Source organism: Salmo salar, chromosome 05 (assembly GCF_965601325.2).
Source record: "Salmo salar chromosome 05, fSalSal1, whole genome shotgun sequence".
Classification (NCBI taxonomy): Eukaryota; Metazoa; Chordata; class Actinopteri; order Salmoniformes; family Salmonidae; genus Salmo; species Salmo salar.
Window position 1 is genome coordinate 39190909 of NC_138295.1, and position 27118 is coordinate 39218026.

Here is a 27118-nt window from a genome sequence, read left to right on the forward strand (position 1 = left end):
GAACAGTGGGTTAACTGCCTTGTTCAGGGGCAGAACGACAGATTTGTACCTTGTCAGCTCGGGGATTCGAACTTTCAACTTTTCGGTTACTAGTCCAACACTCTAACCACTAGGCTACCCTGCCGCCCCTCTTTAGGCGAGTTACCTTCAGTTCCTTGTGCACAAGGACTATGGTGGTCTGCTTGAAACATGTAGGTATTACAGACTCGGTCAGGGAGAAGTTGAAAATATCAGTGAAGACAGTTGACAGTTGGTCCGCGCATGCTTTGAGTACACGTCCTGGTAATCCTTTTGGCCCAACGCTTTGTGAATGTTGACCTGTTTAAAGGTTTTGTTCACATCGGCTACTGAGAGCGTTATCACACAGTCATCCAGAACAGCTGGTGCTCTCGTGCATGCTTCAGTGTTGCTTGCCTCGAAACGAGCATAAAAGGCACTTAGCTCGTCTGGTAGGCTCGCGTCCCTGGGCAGCTCACGTCTGGGTTTCCCTTTGTAGTCCATAATAGTTTTCAAGCCCTGCCACATCCGACGGGCATCAGAGCTGGTGTAGTAGGATTCAATCTTAATCCTGTATTGATGCTTTGCTTGTTTGATGATTCGTCTGAGGGCATAGCGGGATTTCTTACAGGTAACAAGCTGCGGTTAGGAGCACTCCCTTTAAGAGTGTGCTCCTAATCTCAGCTCGTTACCTGTATAAAAGACACCTGGGAGCCAGAAATCTTTCTGATTTAGAGGGGGTCAAATACTTATTTCCCTCATTAAAATGCAAATCCTTTTATAACATTTTTGACATGCGTTTTTCTGGATTTTTTTGTTGTTCTTCTGTCTCTCACTGTTCAAATAAACCTACCATTAAAATTATAGACTGATCATTTCTTTGTCAGTGGGCAAACGTACAAAATCAGCAGGGAATCAAATACTTTTTTCCCTCACTGTATATATAGACACCGTTCAAAAGTTTGGGGTCACTTAGAAATGCCATTGTTTTTGAAAGAAAATCAAATTTTTTGTCCATTAAAATAACATCAAATTGATCAGCAATACAGTGTAGACATAGTTAATGTCTGCAACACCACTAAGCAAGGGGCACCACCAAGCAAGTGGCACCATGAAAGACCAAGGAGCTCTCCAAACAGGTCAGGGACAAAGAAGTACAGATCAGGCTTGGGTTATAAAAAAATATTCAAAAGTTTGTACATCCCACGGAGCACCATTAAATCCATTATTAAAAATGGAAAGAATATGGCACCACAACAAACCTGCCAAGAGACGACCGCCCACCAAACTCACGGACCAGGCAAGGAGGGCATTAACCAGAGAGGCAACAAAGAGACCAAAGATAACCCTGAAGGAGATGCAAAGCTCCACAGCGGAGATTGGAGTATCTGTCCATAGGACCAGTTTATCAGTTTCCTACTGCCTGAGCTATGTTGTTGATGTAAATTGAGAAGAGCGTGGGGCCTAGGATTGAGCCTTGGGCTACTCCCTTGGTGACAGGCAGTGGCTGAGAGCTATATTTTCTGACTTTATATACTGCACTCTTTGGGAGAGGTAGTTAGCAAACCAGGCCAAAGACCCCTCAGAGACACCAATACTCATCGACCGGCCCACAAGAATGGAATGGTCTACCATATCAAAAGCTTTGCCAAGTCAATAAAAATAGCAACACAACATTGCTTAGAATCAAGCGCAATGGTGACATCATTGAGGACCTTTAAGGTTGCAGTGACACATCCATAACCTGAGTGGAAACCAGATTGCATACCGGAGAGAATACTATAGACATCAAGAAAGCCAGTCAGTTGATTATTGACAAGTTTTTCCAACAATTTTGATAAACAGGTCAAAATAGAAATAGGCCTATAACAGGATCAGCTTGATCTCCCCCTTTAAATACAGGATGAACCGTGGCTGCCTTCCAAGCAATGGGAACCTCCCCAGAAAAGAGAGACAGGTTAAAAAGGTCAGAGATAGGCCTGGCGATGATGGGGGCAGCAACCTTAAAGAAGAAAGGGTCTAAACCATCTGACCCAGATCGTTTTTTGGGGTCAGGTTTCAGGAGCTCCTTCAGCACCTTGGACTCATTGACTGCCTGCAGGGAGAAACTTTGAAGCATCAGGGATAGTCGCATTAGAAAGGGTGGGAGATGAGGAAATGTTGGACGGGCAAGGAGGCATGGCTGTGTTAAATAAGAATCCTGACTTAATGAAGTGGTGATTAAAGATCTCAGACATGTGCTTCTTGTCAGTAACAACCCCATCATCAACATTAAGTGACATGGGCAGCTGGGAGGAGGAGGGTTTATTCTCCAGGTCTTTAACCATTTTCCAGAACTTCTTGGGGTTAGACCCACAGAGAGAGAACTGTTCCTTAAAGTAACAAACTTTGGCCTTCAGGATAGCTTGAGTGAACTTTTTTCTCATTTCCCTAAATGAGAACCAGTCAGCCTGAGTATGCGTGTGCCGAGCCTTTCGCCAAATGCAATTCTTGAGGTGGAGTAATTCTGCAAGATCATGGTCGAACCAGGGGCTGAACTTGTTTTCAATTCTAATTTTCTTTATGGGGCGTGTTTGTTAACATTACCACTGAAAATATAAAAAAAGAAGGTCCAAGCATCTTCGACAGAGGGGACCAAGCTGATTCTATACCATTTTAGAGGCCAGTTCATGAAGGAAGGCTTGCTCATTAAGGTTTTTTAGCAAGCGTCTATAACAAATCAGGACAGGTCGTTTCACTGAGCAGCCATTACGAACACAGGCTGTAAAACAGTGATCACTAAGGTCATTACAGAAAACACCAGACTGTATCTATCAGTATATACTGTATAGAAAGTGTATTAGAAATGATGCAATTGTTATTTGATAGACTCCAATTATATCTCTCCCTCCTCCTCATCCCCCTCTTCTTCCACCTCCTGCCCTCCTAGGGCACCCTGCTGGCAGATGTCTGTCTGCACTGCTACACACACACACACACACACACACACACAGTATACTGTATCTGACAAAGATATGCTCTCTCTCATACAAACACACACACAGTGAGGAAAGTTCCAGAGGTGTCTGTCTGCGTCATACAGTGTGTTCCAGAATCCGTAGTGGGGCCGATGCCCAGATGTTGCCATCGTTGACAAGTCACACACACACACACACACACACACACACACACACACACACACACACACACACACACACACACACACACACACACACACACACACACACACACACACACACACACACACACACACACACACACACACACACACACACACACACACACACACAAAAACTAATTATTGCTTCAGCGAAAACAACATCAGAAAACCCATTTCGCTTTGATTTTGACCCCCTACATGGAACACAATACATCAGTAACATGAAACATCATGTTCATTAACAGGTTCTGTCATAAAAGACTCCAACATCTCTCCAGCTGGGTAGCCCAGACATGCTGGAGGGGGAAGCCCATTTTTGGAGCTCGACAGTGGGGTGTGAGCAGCAAACTCTGCCTGGAGGGTTGGAACTGCAACTCCAGACACCCAGTCTCCATATCCCCCTCGGGACGCATCACTGTGGGTTTGATGGAGTGACAGTGTCCCTGTGAGACCTCCACAATTAAAACACCATAGCTAACATCGCAGCTCTGCCACAAAAATGGAAGAGGCAATCACTCAAAAGAGAAAGGAATTAATTGGTTTGTCTGCATCCAATAACAAAAAAACATACACTACATGGCTTAAAATGGCTAGTATACAGTAAATTGTAAAATATATCAGTTTCACTTAAGGTCGAGAGGTTTGACAACTATGCAGCATACAATTCAAGAGAGTTGAGAACAGATTTTTGATGTCCCAATACCATGGAATCGGGTTTATAAACTTTCGGTACTGTCCTTCAGTGGCTCACATTTAGAGTCAGGTCCAGGAGTGGTTGTTAAGTCATAATGGCTGTGTTCAGATGGACCTATAAACAGCACTGTTAGGAGAACTGAAAAACCACGGTCAATCAATGGGAAATATCATTATACTCTTAGTTAAAATATTTATTTTTAGGGCAATCTCAATAGAAACTGTAAAAATAAAGAGGTTCAAGACCCGCTTAAGACATCACAGACAAATAGAAGGATGTATTGCAAAAGGAAATAGGTTAGTCTGTGGACATTGAGGGTTAGAATTAATATAGGAATGATTGGTTGATTGGCCAATACACTTGGAGTCCAGTGCGATTTGGAAATATACTATATGTAATTGACAAATACTGTATATAAAGTTTAAGTTGTGATCCCTTGTTGATGTCACCTAAATCCACTTCAATCTGTATGGATGAAGGGGTGGAGACAGGTTAAAGAAGGATTTTTAAGCCTTGAGACAATTAAGACATGGATTGTGTATGTATGCCATTCAGGGGGTAAATGTGCAAGACAAAATATTGAAGTGCCTTTGAACGGGGTATGGTAGTACGTGCCAGGCGCACTGGTTTGAGTGTGTCAAGAATGGCAACGCTGCTGGGTTTTTCACGCTCAACAGTTTCCCATGTGTGTATCAAGAATGGTTTTACCACCCAAGGGACATCCAGCCAACTTGACACAACTGTGGGAAGCATTGGAGTCAACATGGGCCAGCATCCCTGTGGAATGCTTTGGACACCTTGTTGAGTCCATGCCCCGACGAATTGAGGCTGTTCTGAGGAGGTGCAACTCAATATTAGGAAAGTGTTCACAATGTGTTGTACACTCCATGTATATATTTATTATATACATGGAGCAAAATAATAAATAAATACATATTTCGTGTTTTTTAAAGGGGGTTAGAAATTATGCAACTAATGTTATTTGATAAACTCCAATTCTATTCTAATTTCATAGCTGATCTATCCCCTAAAAAACATACAGTTGAAGTAAACAGTTGAAGTTTACATACAGTTAGGTTGGAGTCATTAAAACTCGTTTTTCAACCACTCCTCAATTTTTTGTTAACAAACTATAGTTTTGGCAAATCGGTTAGGACATCTACTTTGTGCATGACACAAGTCATTTTTCCAACAATTGTTTACAGACAGATTATATCACTTATAATTCACTGTATCACAATTCCAGTGGGTCAGAAGTTTATAATACACTAAGTTGACTGTGCATTTAAACAGCTTGGATAATTCCAGAAAATGTCATGGCTTTAGAAGTTTCTGATAGGCTAATTGACATCATTTGAGTCAATTGGAGGTGTACCTGTGGATGTATTTCAAGGCCTACCTTCAAACTCAGTTCCTCTTTGCTTGACATCATGGGAAAATCAAAAGAAATCAGCCAAGACCTCAGAAAAAATATTGTAGACCTCCACAAGTCTGGTTCATCCTTGGGAACAATTTACAAATGCCTGAAGGTACCACGTTCATCTTTACAAACAATAGTACTCAAGCATAAACACCATGGGTTCATGCAGCCGTCACACCGCTCAGGAAGGAGACGCGTTCTGTCTCCTAGAGACGAATGTACTTTGGTGCGAAAAGTGCAAATCAATCCCAGAACAACAGCAAAGGACATTGTGAAGATGCTGGAGGAAACAGGTACAAAAGTATCTATATCCACAGTAAAAAGAGTCCTATACCGACATAACCTGAAAGGCCGCTCAGCAAAGAAGAAGCCCCTGCTCCTAAACCACCATTAAAATGCCAGACTACGGTTTGCAACTGCGCATGGGGACAAAGATCGTACTTTTTGGAGAAATTTCCTCTGGGCTGATGAAACAAAAATAGAACTGTTTGGCATTAATGACCATCGTTATGTTTGGAGGAAAAAGGGGGAGGTTTGTAAGCCGAAGAGCACCATCCCAACCGTGAAGCACGGGGGTGGCAGCATCATGTTGTGGTGGTGCTTTGCTGCAGGAGGGACGGGTGCACTTCACAAAATAGATGGCATCATTAGGGAGGAAAATTATGTGGATATATTGAAGCAACTTCTCAAGACATGAGTCAGGAAGTTAAAGCTTGGTCGCAAATGGGTCTTCCAAATGGACAATGACCCCAAGCATACTTCCAAAGTTGTGGCAAAATGGCTTAAGGACAACAAAGTCAAGGTATTGGAGTGGCCATCACAAAGCCCTTACCTCAATCCTATAGACAATTTGTGGGCAGAACTGAAAAAGCGTGTGTGTGCAAGGAGGCCTACAAACCTGACTCAGTTACACCAGCCTGTCAGGAGGAATGGGCCAAATTTCACTCAACTTATTGTGGGAAGCTTGTGGAAGGCTACCCGAAACATTTGACCCATGTTAAACAATTTAAAGGCAATGCTAGCAAATACTAATTGAGTGTATGTAAACTTCTGACCCACTGGGAATGTGATGAAAGAAATAAACCTGAAATAAATAATTCTCTCTACTATTATTCTGACATTTCACATTCTTAAAATAAAGTGGCGATCCTAACTGACCTAAGACAGGGAATATTTACTAGGATTAAATGTCAGGAATTGTGAAAAACAGAGTTTAAATGTATTTGGCTAAGGTGTATGTAAACTTCCGACTTTAACTGTATCTACTCTTCTCCTATACCACCCCATCTCCCTCTTCTTCCTTCTCCTGCCCTCCCAAGGGCACCCTGCTGACAGCTGTCTGTCTGCACTGCTACACACACACACACACATACTGTAATTGACAAAGATATGCTCTCTCTCATACAATCACACATGTGCAGATAAACACACACACAAACGCTGTGAGGAAGGTTCCAGAGGTGTCTGTCTGCGTCATACAGTGTCCCAGAATCCGTAGTGGGGCCGGGGCCCATATGTTGCTGTCACTGACAAGCAGAAAAATAGACACACAAACACACAACGTTTTGCAAGAGTAGGGAAGCATACAATAATCAATTCATTCATATCACCACCAATTTTTCCATAGCAATCTCATATCTGTCTCTACCTTCCTGTAACTTTATCTCTAGAACAGTCAAGATCAACTGACCTACATGGAGACTGAATAACAAGAATAGCTTCATTAATCAGCCTAATCTTAATTACAGTAATATGGAGGTAATTAACTCCTGTAGAGGAGAGTTCTACACTGCTCGATGGTGCCTGGTGTGTTTTATAAAGATAACGTTACAACACACAAGTCTTCACCAGCTCTCCATACAGAGAAGAAACACCCTTCAAACAGACAACACACGCTGTGCTACAACCTGGTCTCAGAGCATTTTGTATTATTCTGTACGTAAATCCTATTCACCCAATTTACTAAGATATGTTATGAATTCCATTTCCAATGATATGTTGCAAATTTTCAAAATGTGCAATATGTTACAAATTTAAGAACGTATAATTTGTTACATATTTGCAAAAAATATATGTTACAAATTCTAGCTATGTGGCTAACATTAGCTAGCTCGCTAACGTTAACTAGGCTAGGGGTTAGCGTTAGGGGTTAAGGTTAGGGTTACATTTAGGAGTTAGGTTAAAGGGTTAATGATAGGGTTATTGTTAGCTAATAAATCAAGCACTTCCACACCATCACCTCCTCCATGTTTCACGGTGGGAACCACACATGCGGAGATCATCCGTTCACCTACTCTTTGTCTCACAAAGACGGCGGTTGGAGCCAGACATCTCAAATTTGAACTCATCAGACCAAAGGACAGATTTTCACTGGTCTAATGACCATTGCTCGTGTTTCTTGGCCCAAGCAAGTCTCTTCTTCTTATCGATGTCCTTTAGTAGTGGTTTCTTTGCAGCAATTCGGCCATGAAGGCCTGATTCACAAAGTTTCCTCTAAACAGTTGATGTTGAGATGTGTCTGTTACTTGAACTCTGTGAAGCATTTATTTGGGCTGCAATCTGAGGTGCAGTTATTCTAATGAACTTATCCTCTGCAGCAGAGGTAACTCTGGGTCTTCCGTTCCTTTCGCAGTCCTCATGGGATCCAGTTTCATAGCACTTGATGGTTTTTGCGACTGCTCTTGAAGAAACTTTCAACGTTCTTGAAATTTTCCAGATGTGGTTTAATGTAGTTCTGTGCTCAGGTCTTTTGCTGTTACTTGCTCTCGGTTTATCATACAAAGAATACATTTTATATATATTTTTATTGTGTATTTTTTTTCTTCAGGATATGGGAAATTCTACCACGACCCCATTTTCATATCAGGCACATGGGGTCACGACCCCTAGTTTAGAAACCACTGGGTTAGGGTTAGCTCAAATGTGAAAGTTGTCCCTGATGAGACTCGAACTCGCAAACTTTGAGTTGCTAGACATTCGCGGTATACGCCCCACCATCCAACCACTCTACATTTGTTTTTGCGTTAAGTAACCATCTGTCTTATCTAACCATACAAAACGTAACATATCATATTCAATGGAGTGTCTTGGGTTTATGTAAAGAATAATACAAAATGCTCTGAGACCAAGTTGAGTGCTAGGAGTGTGGGATGTCAGGTCAGTTGTGTGTGTATGAGCTCTCCTCAATCAGTCACTTGAACACTGTTCCTGACAATTTTAAACCATCCATCATCATTCCCGTTCCAAAGAAAATATCCTGCCTGAATCACTACAGACCTCTTGCACTCACATAAGACATCATGAAGACCTTCGAGCTCCTCATAAGACATCATGAAGACCTTCGAGCTCCTCATAAGTCATCATGAAGACCTTCGAGCTCCTCATAAGTCATCATGAAGACCTTCGAGCTCCTCATAAAACATCATGAAGACCTTCGAGCTCCTCATAAGACATCATGAAGACCTTCGAGCTCCTCATAAGACATCAGGAAGACCTTCGAGCTCCTCCTTGACCCCTTGCAGTTCCCCTACAGTGGCAACAGGTCTGTGGACGACGCTATCAAAATGAGTATCCAACGGTAGAGGCTGCTGAGGGGAGGACAGCTCATAATAATGGCTGGAATGGAGTCAATGGAATGATATCAACCACATGGAAACCACGTGTTTGATACTATTCCGTTTACCATTCCAGCCATCATTATGAGTCCTCCCTTCAGCAGCCTTCAGCAGCCCCCACTACATCCTTTCGCACCGACAACCCAAGAACATACGCAAGGATACTGTTTGTGGATACCCTCATCCCAGAGCTGACAAAACATACCCAGCTGAACATTTCTGACTCCATCTGTCTGTGGATCACTGACTTCCTGACCAACAGGACACAATACGTGAACCGAGGGAAACACCTCTCTGACTCTTTGTCCCTCAGCACAGGAGCGCCGCAGGGTTGCATACTCTCCCCCGTCCTCTACTAACTCTACACCAATGACTGCATCTCCAACAATGTATCTGTCAAACAGTAAAGTACTTAAGTAAAAAATGAAAGTTCTACTTAAGTAGTTTTTTGGGGTATCTGTACATTACTATATAATGTACTTTTTACTCCATTCATTTTCCCTGACACCCACAAGTACTCGTTACATTTTAATACTTAGCAGGACAGGAAAATGGTCCAATTCGCACACTTTTCAAGAGAACATCCTTGGTCATCTAGAGATGCTCTGATCTGGTGGACTCACTGAACAGAGATGCTTCATTTGTAAATTATGTCTGAGTGTTGGAGTGTGCCCTCGGCTATCTGTAAATAAAAATGTAATTAAATTGTGCCGTCTGGTTTGCTTAATATAAGGAATTTGAAAGGATCTGCTGATGACGTCACCCTGGTCAGCCTCATCTGCAACGGTTATGAGTCCATGTACTGGAGAGAGGTTGACCGGATGGTGGCCTGGTGCAGTCACAATAACCTGGAGCTGACTTCAGGAAGCATCCCTCACCCCCTCTTCCCCTTGAAATCAATGGCTCAGCTGGAAGAACGACAGTGTCATTCAAATTCCTGGGGACCATAATCTCCCAAGTGGGAGGACAACATAATAGCAGTCACGAAGAAGGCACACCAGCAGATGTACTTCTTGCGCCAGCTGAAGAAATTCAGACTCTCACAGACAATACTGATCCAGTTCTACCCGGCCATCATCAAGTCCATCCTCAACTCCTCGATCACTGTCTAGTTCGGGAATGCGTCTGCATGGTCTAAGGGCAAACTGCAATGGATTGTCCAGTCTGCTGAGAGGATCATCAGCTGTAACCTGCCCTTCATTAAAGTCATGCACGACTCGAGGGCAAATAAAATCAAACTATTTGTCACGTGCCGAATACAACAAGTGTAGACCTTACCGTGAATGCTTACTTACAAGCCCTTAACCAACAGTGCAGTTCAAGAAGAAAATATTTACCAAATAAACTAAAGTAAAAAATAAATTTGTACAAGTAGGTAGGGGTGAAGTGACTATGCATAGATAATAAACAGCCAGTAGCAGTAGTGTACAAAACAAATGGAGGGGGGTTGGGGTTTAAATGTAAATAGTCCGGTGGCCATTTGATTCATTGTTCAGCAGTCTTATGGCTTGGAGGTAGAAGCTGTTAAGGAGCCTTTTGGTCCTAGACTTTTTAGCTCCGGTACCGCTTGCCGTGCAGTAGCAGAGAAAACAGTCTATGACTAGGGTGACTGGAGTCTGACAAGTTTATGGGCTTTCCTCTGACACCACCTATTATATAGGTCCTGGATGGCAGGAAGCTGGGCACCAGTGATGTACTGGGCCGTACACACTACCCTCTGTAGCGCCTTACGGTCAGATGCCAAGCAGTTGCCATACCAGGCGGGGATGCAACCGGTCAGGATGCTCTCGATGGTGCAGCTGTAGAACTTCTTGAGGAACTGGGGACATTTGGCCAAATCTTTTCAGTCTCCTGAGGGGGAAACGGTTCTGTTGTGCACTCTTCACAACTGTCTTGGTGTGTTTGGACCATGATAGTTCGTTGGTGACGTGGACACCAAGAAACTTAACTCTACCCGCTCCACTACAGCCCCGTCAATCAGCTCCTTTGTCTTGCTCACATTGAGGGAGAGGTTGTTGTCCTGGCACCACACTGCCAGTTCTCTGACCTCCTCCCTATAGGCTGTCTCATTGTTGTCGGTAATCAGGCCTACCACTGTTGTGTCGTCAGCAAACTGAATGATGGTTTTGGAGTCGTTTTTTGGCCACACAGTCGTGGGTGAACAGGGAGTACAGAAGGGGACTAAGTACACACTCCCGATGGGTCCCCAGTGCTGAGGATCAGTGTGGAAGACGTGTTGCCTACTCTTACCACCTGGGAGCAGCCCGTCAGGAAGTCCAGGATCCAGTTGCAGAGGGAGGTGTTTAGTCCCAGCTTAGTGATGAGCTTCGTGGGCGCTATGGTATTGAACGCTGAGCTGGAAGCGTGCAGGAAAGATCATTGCCTACCCCTTTCAGGCCCTCTGGGAAACAGTTCAGTCAAATCACGACCAAAACCTCCCGCCACCTGAACAGTTTTTTCCCCCACGCCGTGGCCCTTACCAACCAGCCACCTGTTCCACGATGATATTCCCAATCATATACTTTGCACTATTCCGCCACGGACTATGCACTTCATCTGCACATTGCTCTTTGCACTGCCTTGCACACTGCCCCAGACTGACTCCCACATATAGCGCATATTTCCCCCATGTCACATCATCCTGTTAGTGTTTCTTTTAAATGTGTTTTAATAATTTATCTCTACACGTATAGTTATAATGTAGCTTACAGTGTTTATAGTGTAGTCTGTAGTTTTTAGCTTCAGTACCCATTGTATACAGAACATACTCTATGTGGATTGTATTGGAAAGTATTCAGACCCCTTTCCTTTTTCCACATTTTGTAACGTTAAAGCTTTATTCTAAAATGGATTAAATAAAAAAAGTTCATAAATCTACTCACAATACCCCATAATGACAAAGTGAAAACAGGTTCAGGCATTTTTGCTAATTTATTAAAATAAAAAACATAAATATCTTATTTACATAAGTATTCAGACCCTTTGCTATGAGACTTGAAATTGATCATCCTTGAGACATTTCTTTTTGGAAAGGCACACACCTATCTATATAAAGGTCCCACAGTTGACAGTGCATGTCAGAGCAAAAACCAAGCCACGAGGTCGAAGGAATTGTCCGTAGAGCTCCGAGACAGGATTGTGTCGAGGCACAGATCTGGGGAAGGGTACCAAAAAATGGCTGCTGCCTTGAAAGTCCAAGAACACAGTGGCCTCCAACATTCTTAAATGCAAGAAGTTTGGAACCACCAAGACTCTTCCTAAAACTGGCCACCCGGCCAAACTGAGCAATCGGGGGATAAGGGCCTTGGTCAGGGAGGTGACCAAGAAGCTGATGGTCACTCTGATTGAGTTCCTCTGTGGAGATGGGAGAACCTTCCAGAAGGACGACCATCTCTGCAGCAATCCACCAATCAGGCCTTTATGGTAGAGTTGCCAGACGAAAGCCACTCCTCAGTAAAAGGCACATGACAGCCCGCTTGGAGTTTGCAAAAAGGCAACTAAAGGATGCAGACCATGAGAAACAAGATTATCTGGTCTGATGAAACCAAAATTGAACTCTTTGGCCTGAATGCCAAGCATCACATCTGGAGGAAACCTGGCATCATCCCAACGGTGAAGCATGGTGGTGGCAGCATCATGCTGTGGTGATGTTTTTCAGCGGCAAGGACTGGGAGACTAGTCTGGATCGCGGGAAAGATGAATGGAGCTAAGTACAGAGAGATTTTTGATGAAATTCTGCTCCAAAGCGCTCAGGACCTCAGACTGGGGCAAAGTTTCACCCTCCAACAGGACAACGGCCCTAAGAACACAGCCAAGACAACGCAGGAGTGCCTTCGGGACAAGTGTCTGAAAGTCCTGGAGTGACCCAGCCAGAGCCCGGACTTGAATCCGATCGAACATCCCTAGAGAGACCTGAAAATAGCTGTGCAGCGGCGCTTCCCATCCAACCTGACAGAGCTTGAGAGGATCTGCAGAGAAGAATGGGAGAAACTCCACAAATACAGGTATGCCAAGCTTGCAGCATCATACCCAAGAAGACTCGAGGCTGTAATGTTATAAACTAGCAAACATTTCTAAACAGTTTTTTCTTTGTCATTATGTGGTATTATATGTAGATTGATGAGGGGAAAAACACATTTAATCAATTTTAGAATAAGGCTGTAACGTAACATCTATATAACATGTCCATATTTTCTGTTTGTCTGTCTGATTATTGTCTGTCTGTTTATTGTCTGTCTAACTGCACCATTTCAGAGTCAAATTCCTGTCCAAGCAGGACTGTGGTCTCTCGATGGGCTGCAGCAGTGGAGTAGCAGCTCTACAGACAGCTGCACTGGTCTGGAACGACGCTCATGAGGCATTTATAAATTATATTCTTCTAGAATCAATGGGTATATATCATTAATTCATAAGTCCAAAAATGTATGTTAGCAACTGCGGCTTGCTCTTTTAAGGCCTGCTAGGGCTGGTGCAGCAGGACCTCGTAGGACTCCTTAGTATGACCAACACCATGACCACATTCACCAAGGTTCTCTCTTTTCTATGTGGTTGTCCGACTCTTCGTGCGTGTGTATGTGTGTGAGTGTGAGAGGATGATGGTACACGTGTTCTTATCTCTTCTCTTCTCTGTTTAGGCATGATTGAGCCCCTCTCCATATCTTCCCCATACACACACGCACTTTCTTTCTGCTGAGCCGCACTAGCGGTTCTGGGGTGGGGGGGGCAGGACCCCCTTGTCCAAAATTGGAGTATGAAATAAGTTTTACATACATTTTTGCTATCGTTCTTTTTTTACATCCGTTATTAGACAGTGGCAATGATGATGATTATGAACATGGTCTTTTGCCTGCTAATGCCTGCAATGCAGTGAAGAAAACGATACGACAGCAATAATGTCTAATGTAACTGGCCCCTCAAACAGTACAACTGGCCTCAGCTTGGCCCCTCCAGCTGAAATGGTCTAGAACCACCATTGCTGAGCCGAGGGGTTTTACACAGCAGCAGACCACAGCAGGTGATTATTAAGACACTTTTGCCTCCAATACTTCTATCCCTCTGTGTGTGTGTGTGTGTGTGTGTGTGTGTGTGTGTGTGTGTGTGTGTGTGTGTGTGTGTGTGTGTGTGTGTGTGTGTGTATTACCAAACAAATCTACATGTAGGTGTTTGTACACACCACACAGTAGGGGTTGAGTCCAAACACAATGATCTGCATCCCATACATCTCAACGGCATCTATCACAATAAACCTGTCAAAAGCACAGACAAATATAATGTACAGAATTTCTATGATGTGTAGTATCCCACTGGGCACACACTGTTTGAGTCAACGTTGTTCCCATGTAAATTTCAATGAAATTACATTAAACCAATGTGGAAAAGACGTTGAATTGACGTCTGTGCCCAGTGGGATGTATTTGTCTATTGAGAGTAACAGGCTGTCAGCGTTGCGATGACTGCCACCTAGTGGTAAAATCAAGGTTGCATATGACAGTGTAATCCTCGAAACACAATACATACCATTGTATGTGATGTGTCCTATAAACATTTATTCTCTTTATACAGCCTAAGGAATCATTAGGAAATCAAATTACATCTAACACAGAATGATATGAAAATATACTTGTGGCAGCATGGCCATTCCCCCAACCATACATCATAATCAGTTAAAGACAAGTGTGCAGTAATCGGGTGTAACACAGAATGTGTGTATTTTCTCCATTTCATTTGAGATGCCTTTAGAGAATCAGGTCAGTATGTAAAAGTTAACGTCAGTTAGACCTGTAGACAGAGAATGAGGAGATGAAAGTCACACAAAGTACTCAGCATTTGCATACCTCAGGTTATTTAATAATCTCTACAAAATATATCAGCCATAAACTTCTATCCATCTGAATGACATGACTTCATAGATTGAATCGATTCTACAGTAGAAGAAGATCTCAGACAATTTACTTCATGATTTGATTTTGATCAAAAACATTTTCTGTAAACGTAACGACGAGGAACAGAAATATCAAAGTCTTTGGAATGGAGCTTTTTTTTCATATTTGGCTCAATACCTAAAGATCAAGTAAAATGGCCTTGTGAAAACGACTTTGCTTTATCATAATGTAAAACATCACTTGATATCACCACCATGTTAGAGAGGCTTTCAGACGGATTGTCAGACACAGGTTGTCACATCATTCAGGCCCACCTTTGTTTTTGACACTTGTCACATACAGAATAATCTCGGAAACCCAAAACCTTACGTAATTGTGCCAGATGCTTGATTAAGTTCTGGGGGCAGATGTGTTCGAAAAAATACTAGAACGTGGAGGGGACGCAGGCCGGTAGCTCCTCTCCAGTTGCAATTTACAGGCAAGTCCACGGTCCAAATGTCCCCTCCTCTTCCGAAAATAGAAAGATGCGAAATCGTGATTTGTCCAAAATGACGAAAAATCTGTGCACCGGAACCAAGTTCCTCGTTAGTCGTCGCATCCCACAGTCTGCTGACAGACGCTAGGATACCAGCTATGCTAAGTGCGTCTGTCCACGAGAGATTAGACACAGAACAGTGGGGGATTTTGAAGAACAGAGGTGATTTGACACGATCTCAATGAGCAGGATGTAGGTTAAAAGCATTGGTTTATAGAAGCACAATGTCAAACTGGGCCATACACACAAACACACCCACATTTAGGCTAGTGCTTTAGAGTAGCTTTCCATTAGAAATGACTTTAGGCTGTGAGCACTTATGAATGCTTTTGTCATGGGCAGGCAGAGTTTGATGATGTCATTAATGTTGGCCACTATAATCTCTCTGTAGGGAAGCATCATTTGATTTGCAGTCACAGTGGCTCCTCATCTTGTCCTCTCTCTGATTGGCAGTCACAGTGGCCTGTCATCTTGTCCTCTCTCTAATTCGCAGTCACAGTGACCTATAATCTGTTCCTTCGGTCGGTTACATGTCTGTCTGGAACAAGAATTTCCTCTAGGAAGGCAACAGGAGCCAGACCTCGTCTGCCATTCACCTGAAACACATAGTCACTCAGTACGTTATCTAGAGTACCCCTGCCCTCACTTGAAACACACAGTTGTAGTCTCATTTAGATACATGGGACACAGATCCACTCAAAGTATCTACAGTCGTGGGCAAAAGTTTTGAGAATGACACAAATTTTAATTTTCACAGTCTGCTGCCTCAGTTTGTATGATGGCAATTTGCATATACTCCAGAATGTTATGAAGAGTGATCAGATGAATTGCAATTAATTGCAAAGTCCCTCTTTGCCATGCAAATGAACTGAATCCCCAAAAAACATTTCCATTGCATTTCAGCCCTGCCACAAAGGACCAGCTGACATCATGTCAGTGATTCTCTCGTTAACACAGGTGTGAGTGTTGACGAGGACAAGGCTGGAGATCACTCTGTCACGCTGATTGAGTTCGAATAACAGACTGGAAGCTTCAAAAGGAGGGTGGTGCTTGGAATCATTGTTCTTCCTCTGTCAACCATGGTTACCTGCAAGGAAACATGTGCCGTCATCATTGCTTTGCACAAAAAGGGCTTCACAGGCAAGGATATTGCTGCCAGTAAGATTGCACCTAAATCAACCATTTATTGGATCATCAAGAACTTCAAGGAGAGCGGTTCAATTGTTGTGAAAAAGGCTTCAGGGCGCCCAAGAAAGTCCAGCAAGCGCCAGGACCGTCTCCTAAAGTTGATTCAGCTGCGGGATCTGGGCACCACCAGTACAGAGCTTTCTCAGGAATGGCAGCAGGCAGGAGGTGTGAGTGCATCTGCACACACAGTGAGGCGAAGACTTTTGGAGGATGACCTGGTGTCAAGAAGAGCCGCAAAGAAGCCACTTCTCTCCAGGAAAAACATCAGGGACAGACTGATATTCTGCAAAAGGTACAGGGATTGGACTGCTGAGGACTGGGGTAAAGTCATTTTCTCTGATGAATCCCCTTTCCGATTGTTTGGGGCATCCGGATAAAAGCTTGTCCCGAGAATACAAGGTGAGCGCTACCATCAGTCCTGTGTCATGCCAACAGTAAAGCATCCTGAGAACATTCATGTGTTGGGTTGCTTCTCAGCCAAGGGAGTGGGCTCACTCACAATTTTGCCTAAGAACACAGCCATGAATAAAGAATGGTACCAACACACCTCCGAGAGCAACTTCTCCCAACCATCCAGGAACAGTTTGGTGACAAACAATGCCTTTTCCAGCATGATAGAGCACCTTGCCATAAGGCAAAAGTGATAACTAAGTGGCTCGGGGAACAAAACATTGATATTTTGGGTCCATGGCCAGGAAACTCCCAGACCTTAATCCCATTGAGAACTTGTGGTCAATCCTCAAGAGACGGGTGGACAAACAAAAACCCACATATTCTGACAAACTCCAAGCATTGATTATGCAAGAATGGGCTGCCATCAGTCAGGATGTGGCCCAGAAGTTAATTGACAGTACGCAGGGCGGATTGCGGAGGTCTTGAAAAAGAAGGGTCAACACTGCAAATATTGACTCTTTGCTTCAACTTCATGTATTTGTCAATAAAAGCCTTTGACACTTATGAAATGCTTGTAATTATACTTCAGTATTCCATTGTAACATCTGACAAAAATATCTAAAGACACTGAAGCAGCAAACTTTGTGGAAATTAATATTTGTGTCATTCTCAAAACTTTTAGCCACGACTGTACACCTAAAACAGCTGCTGGTCTGATATTTTAAAAAAAAGGTGCAAGGTACAAGCTGATTGCTGCATGTTCATTGGTAAATGACGGCTGGCTGGGATTGGCTCACCTCGGCCTCACAGAAGCCGTCGTTGCGGGGGTTGCCTAGCAGCGTGACAGTATCTCCCTCTCTCAGGGCCAGCTCTGCTAGGGTGGAGGTTAGGGCTGTCCCCCAGAGGACTGTAGCTGCACGCCAATCATGCACACACGCATACACAGAGAGAACACACAGGTCACAAGCAAGCAAACACAAACACACTCACACACACATTAATACACAAGCTTAGAAGAGGCGACTGTTAATATAGAAAATCACAAATGCATCACATTTCATTGTTTCGTCATGCAAATTTCAATGAAACACAGTAACTGAAGAAGACAGAACGCTTTCAACTGGACAGTGCGGCTGAAAATCTGCAGTAAAACATTGAAAGATGAAACGGTTGGGTCAAGGTAGGGTTGCTGTACAGAATTACTCCTCCTAGATGTCACAGACATTACAACTTGATTACCTGTTGCTTGGTCTCACCCATTCTAACCCATTCTCACCTTTTCTCCCCACTCATGTGAGAGGTCACCAGGCTGCGGCCCTGGCCAATCGGGTGCTAGCCATGCACCCTCACCCTTGTGCATGCACTGCTTCTAGCCTCTGATTGGCCAGCTAGTCCGACCTATGCTCTCACAAGGGTGGTATACTGAGTGGACAAAACTTTAAGTACACATGCATGTCTGTAGAACTCACTGGTTGGGTGGAGCCACTGTGTCGGTGTGTGGGCGGAGTCCTGCAGTCTGGGGAGGTGTGGTCTGTGCAAAGTGCAGCGGAAGCCGTGGTGTCATGGGTGTGGTCTATGATGAAAGGGGTGTGGTCTGTCCTAAACTGGGCATGGTTTCCCCCTGTAGATGACATGAATCTTGTCAGTGTAGAGACCGTTGGAGCCCAGGGTCTGAACACTGATGTGAACCGGACAGCTTCTCAAAAATACACATTCCCCATCTACATAGATCTGTGGGGGGGGGGGGGGAGCGTGAGGGAGAGAGAAAAATGGGGAGGAAGAGAGGGAAAGAAAGACAAAGAGAGAGGAAGACAGAAAGAGAGAAAGACCGAAAGAGAGAGAGCGAGAGAGAGAGAGCGAGAGAGCGCGAGATGAGCACAGCATACGGAGACATTGGACTGCATAGAATGGACAACACCAAAACCCATTTATTTACATTCTACTGTATCCCAGGTGAGAGGCAGCCTACCCTGTATCCATACACAAAGGTTCCGTTGCTGCAGCCCAGCTCATCCAGCCAATCATGAGGCTGCTCTGTCCCACCATCCTGATGACCTCAACAGAGCCCACCTCAGCTGGAGGTTCTAAAGGGGCGGGACAACAAAAAAAACAATCAGACATCCATGCTTTCCATCAAGTGTACAGTAAACGGTGTATGTTGTTTGGGCTTCTCTACCCGGCTTAGCTCTGGGGTTTAGTTGATTTAGCTTGTTCAGGTTGGCAGTTGGAGAGGAGCTTCTTGACACAATGGTCCTCATCAGGCAGTTATGGCCTCTCAGTGGGGGGCAGAGCAGAGGTGGAGGGGGCAGCTTTAGTGGGGGCTGTAGTTTTAAGGGTAATTGTTGGAGGGGAAGTTTTGGGTGGGGGCAGTGTTCAACGAGGTAGTGGTACTTCGTGCTTTAACAGTCCGAGCAGGGGCAGTAGTAGTAGTAGTAGTAGTAGTAGTAGTAGTAGTAAAAGGGGTAGCTGTTATGGGGGTATGCTTGGGTCGGTTGAGGGCAGCAAGGTTTGGGTTGGGGTAACCTGCAGAGTTTGCCTGACCTGGAGGGGGACTGGAGTAAACCTGGTGTCTGGTCTTGGAAGGGAGATCCTGGGAAAATGGGAAAAAGGGGGTGACATGGTTGTACAGTATCTGTAAGGACACTACATTGGGACTTTGTGCATAAAAATATGAACGTAAAATCATGAAACCTTCGCTTGTCATTGAACAGAACATCAGTCAATCAAAGCCAAATCATGACAGCTTGGCCTGTCATTGGACACAACAGCTGTCAGTCAAAAGAAATCCAACAATAAATCCTCTATTAGCTCTAAAGAACCAACAGACACCCACAATTCTCCATTCACCCTCACCTTTAGAGCAGCTATGTCCAGATCCGTCTGGCTCTTCTTTCTCAGAAGAACATTGTACTGAAGAGAAGGAGACAAACAGCCATTAGACAAAATACACTGACTGGAAATAACAAACACATTACAATAAAAAAGATATACACTCACCACAAATACAGCTCTTTGGAGATTGTAAAAGATCTCTTCTAATAAAAAGGTATTCCTCGTGTCTTTGAACAAACGTCACTAACTCTCTAAGCAGGGAGCTGTGGTCTTATCAGAGTAGAATGGTCAGTTTCGTATTGGTAAGGCTTGGAATTTGGGGAAGGTATTAAGCTGATCCTAGAGCTGTACAAAAGGATGACTTCTACCTAAATTGGTAACCTAAAGACACATTTTTACCTATCTTATATGACAGAGGGTTGTTTACCTTAGCTCTGATGTCATCACAGCGCACCCTCAGTGAGGTGAGTGTGATGCTCCACGCCTCTCTGATGCCCTGCTCTCTCTTCAGGGAAATGTACTCTGAACTCAGCTCCTTCAGAGCAACCCTAACACACACACTAGATCTTGGTGAATTAACAACCACAAATTCAGGTATACAGTACGCACAGCACACACCTTTCAGTTCAGTCTGAAGCCAGTTGAAGTTCTCTTCTATCGGAGTCCAGAGTAAGTTGGCATCAGTCTTCTCTCTCTCCAGACCCGCAAGTCTGCTCTTCACCTCCCTCACCGAACAAACGAAACAGCCAGTGGGTTATCATCACATTACATTATTACTGTGGTTAGTGAGAGAGGGAAACTTTCACTACTCGTACTTCTGCTCTCAGTGTGTGGTTCTCCCTCTTCGCCTCCTCCACCCTCCTCTTCACTTCGTTGGCTGCGTGTGCTGCCCTCCTCACAGCCTCCTCACGCCTGACCTCAGACACACTCAGCTCTGAGCCTGCACACACAGATTCCTCTGATTGGCCAAGAGGACAAAGGAAGTAAACAGAGCTCACCTCTGATTGGTTCTTCTCCAGTTCGTCTCGTGACCTTCTGTGTTCTGCCCCCAACGACTTGATCTCCTCCATCAGTTCACTCTGCTCCACCTCTGTCACCTCTTCCAAGTGTCCCTGGATACAGGGATAAGTTAGCCATGCTACTACTACTACTACTACTACTGACAGAAACTCATCAGTGCCAACATACATAACATACACAAGTAAAAATATTCACTCATACCTGTGCAGACTGTCCCAGACGGATGGTCTTGTAGGAGTAGACCGTGGCCAGACTTCTCTGAACGACGTCATTATCCGTATTTGGCGCAGCGACCCCCCTCTCTCCGTATTTGGCGCAGCGACCCCACCCTCTGTGTGTGTTGCCATGCCAACGTGGTTCTCAGAGTACTGCTGGTTGTAACTCCGCCCCTGTGACAGCAGCTGATTCCGTAAAGGAGCGACGTCCATCTGCAACTGGTCTCTCTCTGCTCTGAGATGCTCCCTCTGTTCGCACAGAACATCCATTGACTGAACCAACTGCTCTCGCTCTTCTTTAAACTGGTTGACCGGGTCTCTGTCTTCTGTTTGAAGGCAGAGAGATGACAGTTTGTCACTCTCCTGCTCTAGAAGGCTGAGTGTCTCTGTTAGCTAGTCTCTCTGTCCCTTTAAACCACACATTGATTGCATCAACTGGTCTCTCTCTTCTTCTAGATTGTGGAGTGAGTCGTTTAGTTGGTCTCTCATCTTCTTGACTGAAGAGAGACTGCGAGAGCTTGTCTCTCTCCTTGTAGAAACCAGATATTGACTGAACTAGCTGGTCTCTCTCCTTGTAGAAACCAGACATTGACTGAACTAGCTGGTCTCTCTCCTTGTAGAAACCAGACATTGACGGAACTAGCTGGTCTCTCTCCTTGTAGAAACCAGACATTGACTGAACTAGCTGGTCTCTCTCCTTGAAGAAACCAGACATTGACGGAACTAGCTGGTCTCTCTCCTTGTAGAAACCAGACATTGACAGAACTAGCTGGTCTCTCTCCTTGTAGAAACCAGACATTGACTGCACTAGCTGGTATCTCTCCTCCTGGAGTCTAGACCTTGACTGAACTAGCTGGTCACTCTCCTCTTTTAAACCACACATTGACCATACCACCTTGTCTCTTATCTTTCAGACCTTGTAAGCGGTTCTTTCTCTTCTTTTAAACGGCAGAGTTCCTGATTGACCCGGACGCGTTCTTCTTTCAGAACCCACACGGAGTGTGTTAGCTGGTCTTTCCCTGTCTGACACCTGAGTGAGAGGGAAACCTGTTCCCTTTCCTCTTTGAGATCACTGAGAGACCCAATTAGCTCGTCCCTCTCCTCTCTAAGCCTGGACACGAACTCTGTGGCCAAATGGTCGTCCTTTTGATCCCTAACTGACTCGGTCGTGTGGTCAACCTGCAGTTCACCACTATTCACCGACCCTGGCGTGTGATCACCTTGTAGACTGGTCACGAACCCTACCGGGGGTTGACCCTGTTGAGCGAACACTGACCCGACCGCATGGTCACACTTTTGACCACACTCGGACTCAGTGGTCAAACCATGGTCACCCTGTTGTAGGCCTAGCTGACCGCTCTCAGTCAGTCTCTGCTGCAGCTCCATGATAGTGTGGAGGTCATCCTCTGTCTTCCTGGTTAGCTCGGTTATAAGACCTCCCTGCTCCTGGTTCTCCTGCTCCAGCCTGGAGCTCTCCCTCTCTAGCTTCCTCTCACTATCCTTACTATCCCTGGCTCTCTATGTGAGGCAGGAGCTCCTTGATACGCCTGCCCTGTGCCCGGCTCTCCTGGTTAAAGGCTAGAGCTAGGTCATCCTGGGCAAAGGCATACAGGGTTAGGTCATTGTCGGCTAAGAATAGGGTAGTATTATTCTGGGTTGGAGTTGTGGTAAGCTTTCTGCTAACCTGGGGTATTAGGTTATGAATTGGCACCCTGTTTTCCTGGGCATTTCCTGTCATGCTTTTCCCTCCTAGCTAGCACCCCTGCTCTGCCTCGCAGGCCCCCGTTTCTCCCTGAGTTTACATTTCAGTTGGGCGTTCTCCTCGGTCACCCTGTGCAGCTGGTCCTGTGTGTGTCGGAGCGTGCTCTCCAGCTGGTCCCTGTGGTCCCGGAGTGAGTCCACGTCGCCCCCATGCCCCTGTAAGCCTCTCTCAGCGCCTCAGTCTCCTCGCTCAGGTTGAGAGGAGAGGCCCCCAGGACCAAGACACCAGTCCCCCAGGCTCAACTCCCCCAGCTCACTGTTTTTAGTTCCCAGGGATACAGTTGAAGTCAGAAGTTTACATACACTTAGGTTGGAGTCATTAAAACTAGTTTTTCAACCACTCCACAAATGTCTTGTTAACAAACTATAGTTTTGGCAACTCGGTTAGGACATCTACTTTGTGCATGACACAAGTAATTTCTCTAACAATTGTTTACAGACATTATTTCACTTATAATTCACTATATCACAATTCTAGTGGGTCAGAAGTTTATAATACACTAAGTTGACTGTGCCTTTAAAAAGCTTGGGAAATTCCAGAAAATGATGTCATGGCTTTAGATGCTTCTGATAGGCTAATTGACATAATTTGAGTCAATTGGAGGTGTACCTGTGGATGTATTTCAAGGCCTACCTTCAAACTCAGTTTTTTGCTTGACATCATGGGAAAATCAAAAGAAATCAGCCAAGACCTCAGAAAAAAAGTGTATACCTCCACAAGTCTTGTTCATCCTTGGGAGCAATTTCCAAATGTCTGAAGGTACCACGTTCATCTGTACAAACAATAGTACGCAAGTATAAACACCATGAGACCACGCAGCTGTCATACCAGCTCAGGAAGGAGATGCGTTCTGTCTCCTAGAGACGAACGTACTTTGGTGCAAAAAGTGCAAATCAATCCCAGAACAACAGCAAAGGACATTGTGAAGATGCTGGAGGAAACAGACACAAAAGTATCTATATCCACAGTAAAACGAGTCCTATATCGACATAACCTGAAAGGCCGCTCAGCAAGGAAGAAGCCACTGCTCCAAAACCGGCATAAAAAAATCCAGACTATGGTTTGCAACTGCACATGGGGACAAAGATCGTACTTTTTGGAGAAATTTCCTCTGGGCTGATGAAACAAAAATACAACTGTTTGGCCATAATGACCATTGTTATGTTTGGAAGAAGAAGGGGGAGGCTTGCAAGCCAAAGAACACCATCCCAACCGTGAAGCACGGGGTGGCAGCATCATGTTTTAGGGGTGCCTTGCTGCAGGAGGGACTGGTGCACTTCACAAAATAGATGGCATCATGAGGGAGGAAAATGATGTGGATATATTGTAGCAACATCTCAAGACATGAGTCAGGAAGTTAAAGCTTGGTCGCAAATGGGTCTTCCAAATGGACAATGACACCAAGCATACTTCCAAAGTTGTGGCAAAATGGCTTAAGGACAACAAAGTCAAGGTATTGGAGTGGCCATCACAAAGCCCTTACCTCAATCCTATAGACAATTTGTGGGCAGAACTGAAAAAGCGGGTGTGTGCAAGGAGGCCTACAAACCTGACTCAGTTACACCAGCTCTGTCAGGAGGAATGGGCCAAAATTCACCCAACGTATTGTGGGAAGCTTGTGGAAGGCTACCCAAAACATTTGACCCAAGTTAAACAATTTAAAGGCAATGCTAGCAAATACTAATTGAGTGTATGTAAACTTCTGACCCACTGGGAATGTGATGAAAGAAATAAAAGCTGAAATAAATAATTCTCTCTACTATTATTCTGACATTTTAAAATAAAGTGGTGATCCTAACTGACCTAAGACATTGTTACTAGGATTAAATGTCAGGAATTGTGAAAAACAGTTTTAATGTATTTGGCTAAGGTGTATGTAAACTTCCAACTTCAACTGTATGATGCCGGGGTTCTGGCTACGGTAGGCCTGAGAGGTTCAGGAAGTTCGGCTGGGGTAGAGGCAGAGCGGCGGCTTCTGCTGCTCCACGGTGGTGAGCAGAGGGAGGTGTGTTTATTGATGACTGGCCCAGGGTCAGCTTCACCTGCATAGATGGTCAAAACTAAACATTAGAGATTCAACACAAAGCAGATCCCAGTCTCAAACACACAAGCCAGCCACACTCTTTAGTTCATCTGTAGTTAATCAGATCAACATTCCACTGTGCAGCTAAAGCCATGATAATCCAACATTATAATCAATTGTACAATTTGCTTGTAATTGTACTCATTCACATTCTTGTGACCGAACTCTTCAACAATTTAGACTTAAGACCTACTACTGATTAAGAGTCACCTCCACATTAGCTTCAATGTCATCAGTGTTGTCCACATGGCAGGGGTGTTTGGCAGGACGGTAGCCAGGCTGGGGCTGGAGTCCCTGGGCTGGCACCAGAGCTAGGGCTGGGGGTAGAGACGGGGGTCAGTAGAGCCCGGGCTGTGGTTGATCTGTCTCAGGTTGTGGCTGAGCCTCTTACACGGTCTCTGGTTCTCCTCCTGCAGTTCCTCCACCTCCTCCGTCATGGAGCCCTCATTCAGCTTGAGCCTGTGGACCACCGTCCTCATTTCCTCCACCTTACACGACAGGGAGTGGCCATTCTGCTGCGCTTCCTGCAGCTGTTCCAACAGCCCCCTCCACTCCTCCAGCCCCTGTTCCTCCCTCTTCAACAGCTCGCTGAGGTCCTCCTGGAGGTTGAGGATGAAGCTTCTCAGTCTGTCCTCACCCCGCTCTCCCTAACGCTCTCTCTCTCTCCCCCTCTCTTTCTTCCTCTATTTCTATTTCATCCGCTCCCTGCTTCTGCTGGAGACCCTTGGGTGGGCCAGTCTTTCGGACTCCGTTGGCACCATGACAGGGTAGTTGACGCTAGCTGCGTCGACAGTGGCTATGTTGGTGGATGAAGATACAGACATCTCCAGACCATGTCTCTCCAGCTGGTAGACTCTGGTCTGCAGGCCCTGCTCCTTGTCTCTGGCCAGGCCGAACTTGAGCTGCAGCTGGCTCTTAAAGTGCTCAAAGTACTGAGAATGGCAACCCATCTCCTCCTCTTTAGCCCTGAGCTGGGCCTGGCAGCACTGTCGCCTCTCCCTCCACACACACAAGATTCCTATGCCCCTTCTCCTGGTACTGGGAAAGACCAGTCATGATAGAACTATGACACAGTTACTCCTCACATCTGAGTAATGTCATACACATCTCATATAATGCAACAGAGAGGGAGACTACAGTCAAAATAGCACTACACCTGAGAAATGCTAGATTTAAACCACACTCACAATACACTTGCACAATAATTACAACAGGCTTATATTACAATTTACAGTACAGCTTACATGACATACTTATCACTCTATGAGCCTCATTGAAGCTAATGTAAAGCTCAGTACAGTCTCTACTCACCATGAAGCGCACCTCCTCCCTGAGCGCGTGGAGCAGCTCGTCCAGCCTCTGGCATTGCTGCATGCTGGGACAGTGGAGGACTGAGTGTGCTGTGAGGTCCTCCACCTTCTGTAGCAGGCTCTGCTTTGGCACCTCCAACTCTCTGATCCAGCACAGGATGACGACATGACTCATTAGATCACATGACATTGTCATACCATTACATGATTAGCATAGCATCGCACGAATAGCATAGCATCGCACAAATAGCATAGCATCGCACGATTATCATAGCATCGCACGATTAGCATAGCATCACATGATTAGCATAACATTAGCATTAAACAGAGATGAGACCTAATGTCAAATTGTTTTTGCCAGTCATCTGTCCAAGATAAAGTAGAAGTGTGCACACATACCTTACTGACGGCAATGTTAGAAATAAACCCCACAAACAGTGATACAAGCAAGAGGCAAGCAACAGTCTTACTGTGTCAGCATTCCGTGTGGTAAGCTGCATGTTAGCACGACAGTGTGTGCAATGTGATATGGTTGTGGCCATATGTTGTAGCTGTGTGATGTGAGATCCCCGTCTGTCTGTCACCTGCTCCTCACCTGTTGTGCAGCAAGCTCTCAGACTCAGTAAAGGAGCTGACGTTGTCTCTCAGGCTGTGCTCTAGAAGCTTCACTCTATGGGTCAGAACCTAGAGGTCTGGGGTGCCAGGTGCACAGAACTGCACAACACAGCTGGAGAAGGAAGTATTTGTGTTGGGTTTGTTTTGTCAAGGTAACTGAAATTAGACAAATACAGTGCTGTGATAATAAATAATGAAAACGTCTCTTTTTCAGGACCCTGTCTTTCAAAGATAATTCATAAAAATCCAAATAACTACACAGATCTTCATTGTAAAGGGTTTAAACACTGTTTCCCATGCTTGTTCAATGAACCATAAACAATTAATGAACATGCACCTGTGGAACGGTCGTTAACCTGTTGGGTCTAGGGGGCAGCATTTGCACGTCTGGATAAAAG

The 27118-nt window shown here is 44.8% G+C and overlaps 1 protein-coding gene across 1 annotated transcript in view; it reads right to left on the bottom strand.

Moving 5' to 3' along the window:
- Positions 1-14710: 14710 nt before the first annotated feature.
- jakmip1 (janus kinase and microtubule interacting protein 1) overlaps positions 14711-27118 on the bottom strand; it is a 47171-nt gene continuing 34763 nt past the window's right edge. Inside the window, exons 24-34 of the mRNA XM_014199943.3 lie at positions 26701-26832; positions 26107-26248; positions 20937-24754; positions 20714-20827; positions 20334-20440; positions 19737-19793; positions 19425-19473; positions 18853-18967; positions 18353-18614; positions 17681-17796; positions 14711-15898 (exon numbers count right to left, since the gene is read on the bottom strand). The gene's annotated coding sequence lies outside the window, so the exon portion shown is untranslated. The remainder of the gene's footprint in view (positions 15899-17680; positions 17797-18352; positions 18615-18852; positions 18968-19424; positions 19474-19736; positions 19794-20333; positions 20441-20713; positions 20828-20936; positions 24755-26106; positions 26249-26700; positions 26833-27118) is intronic.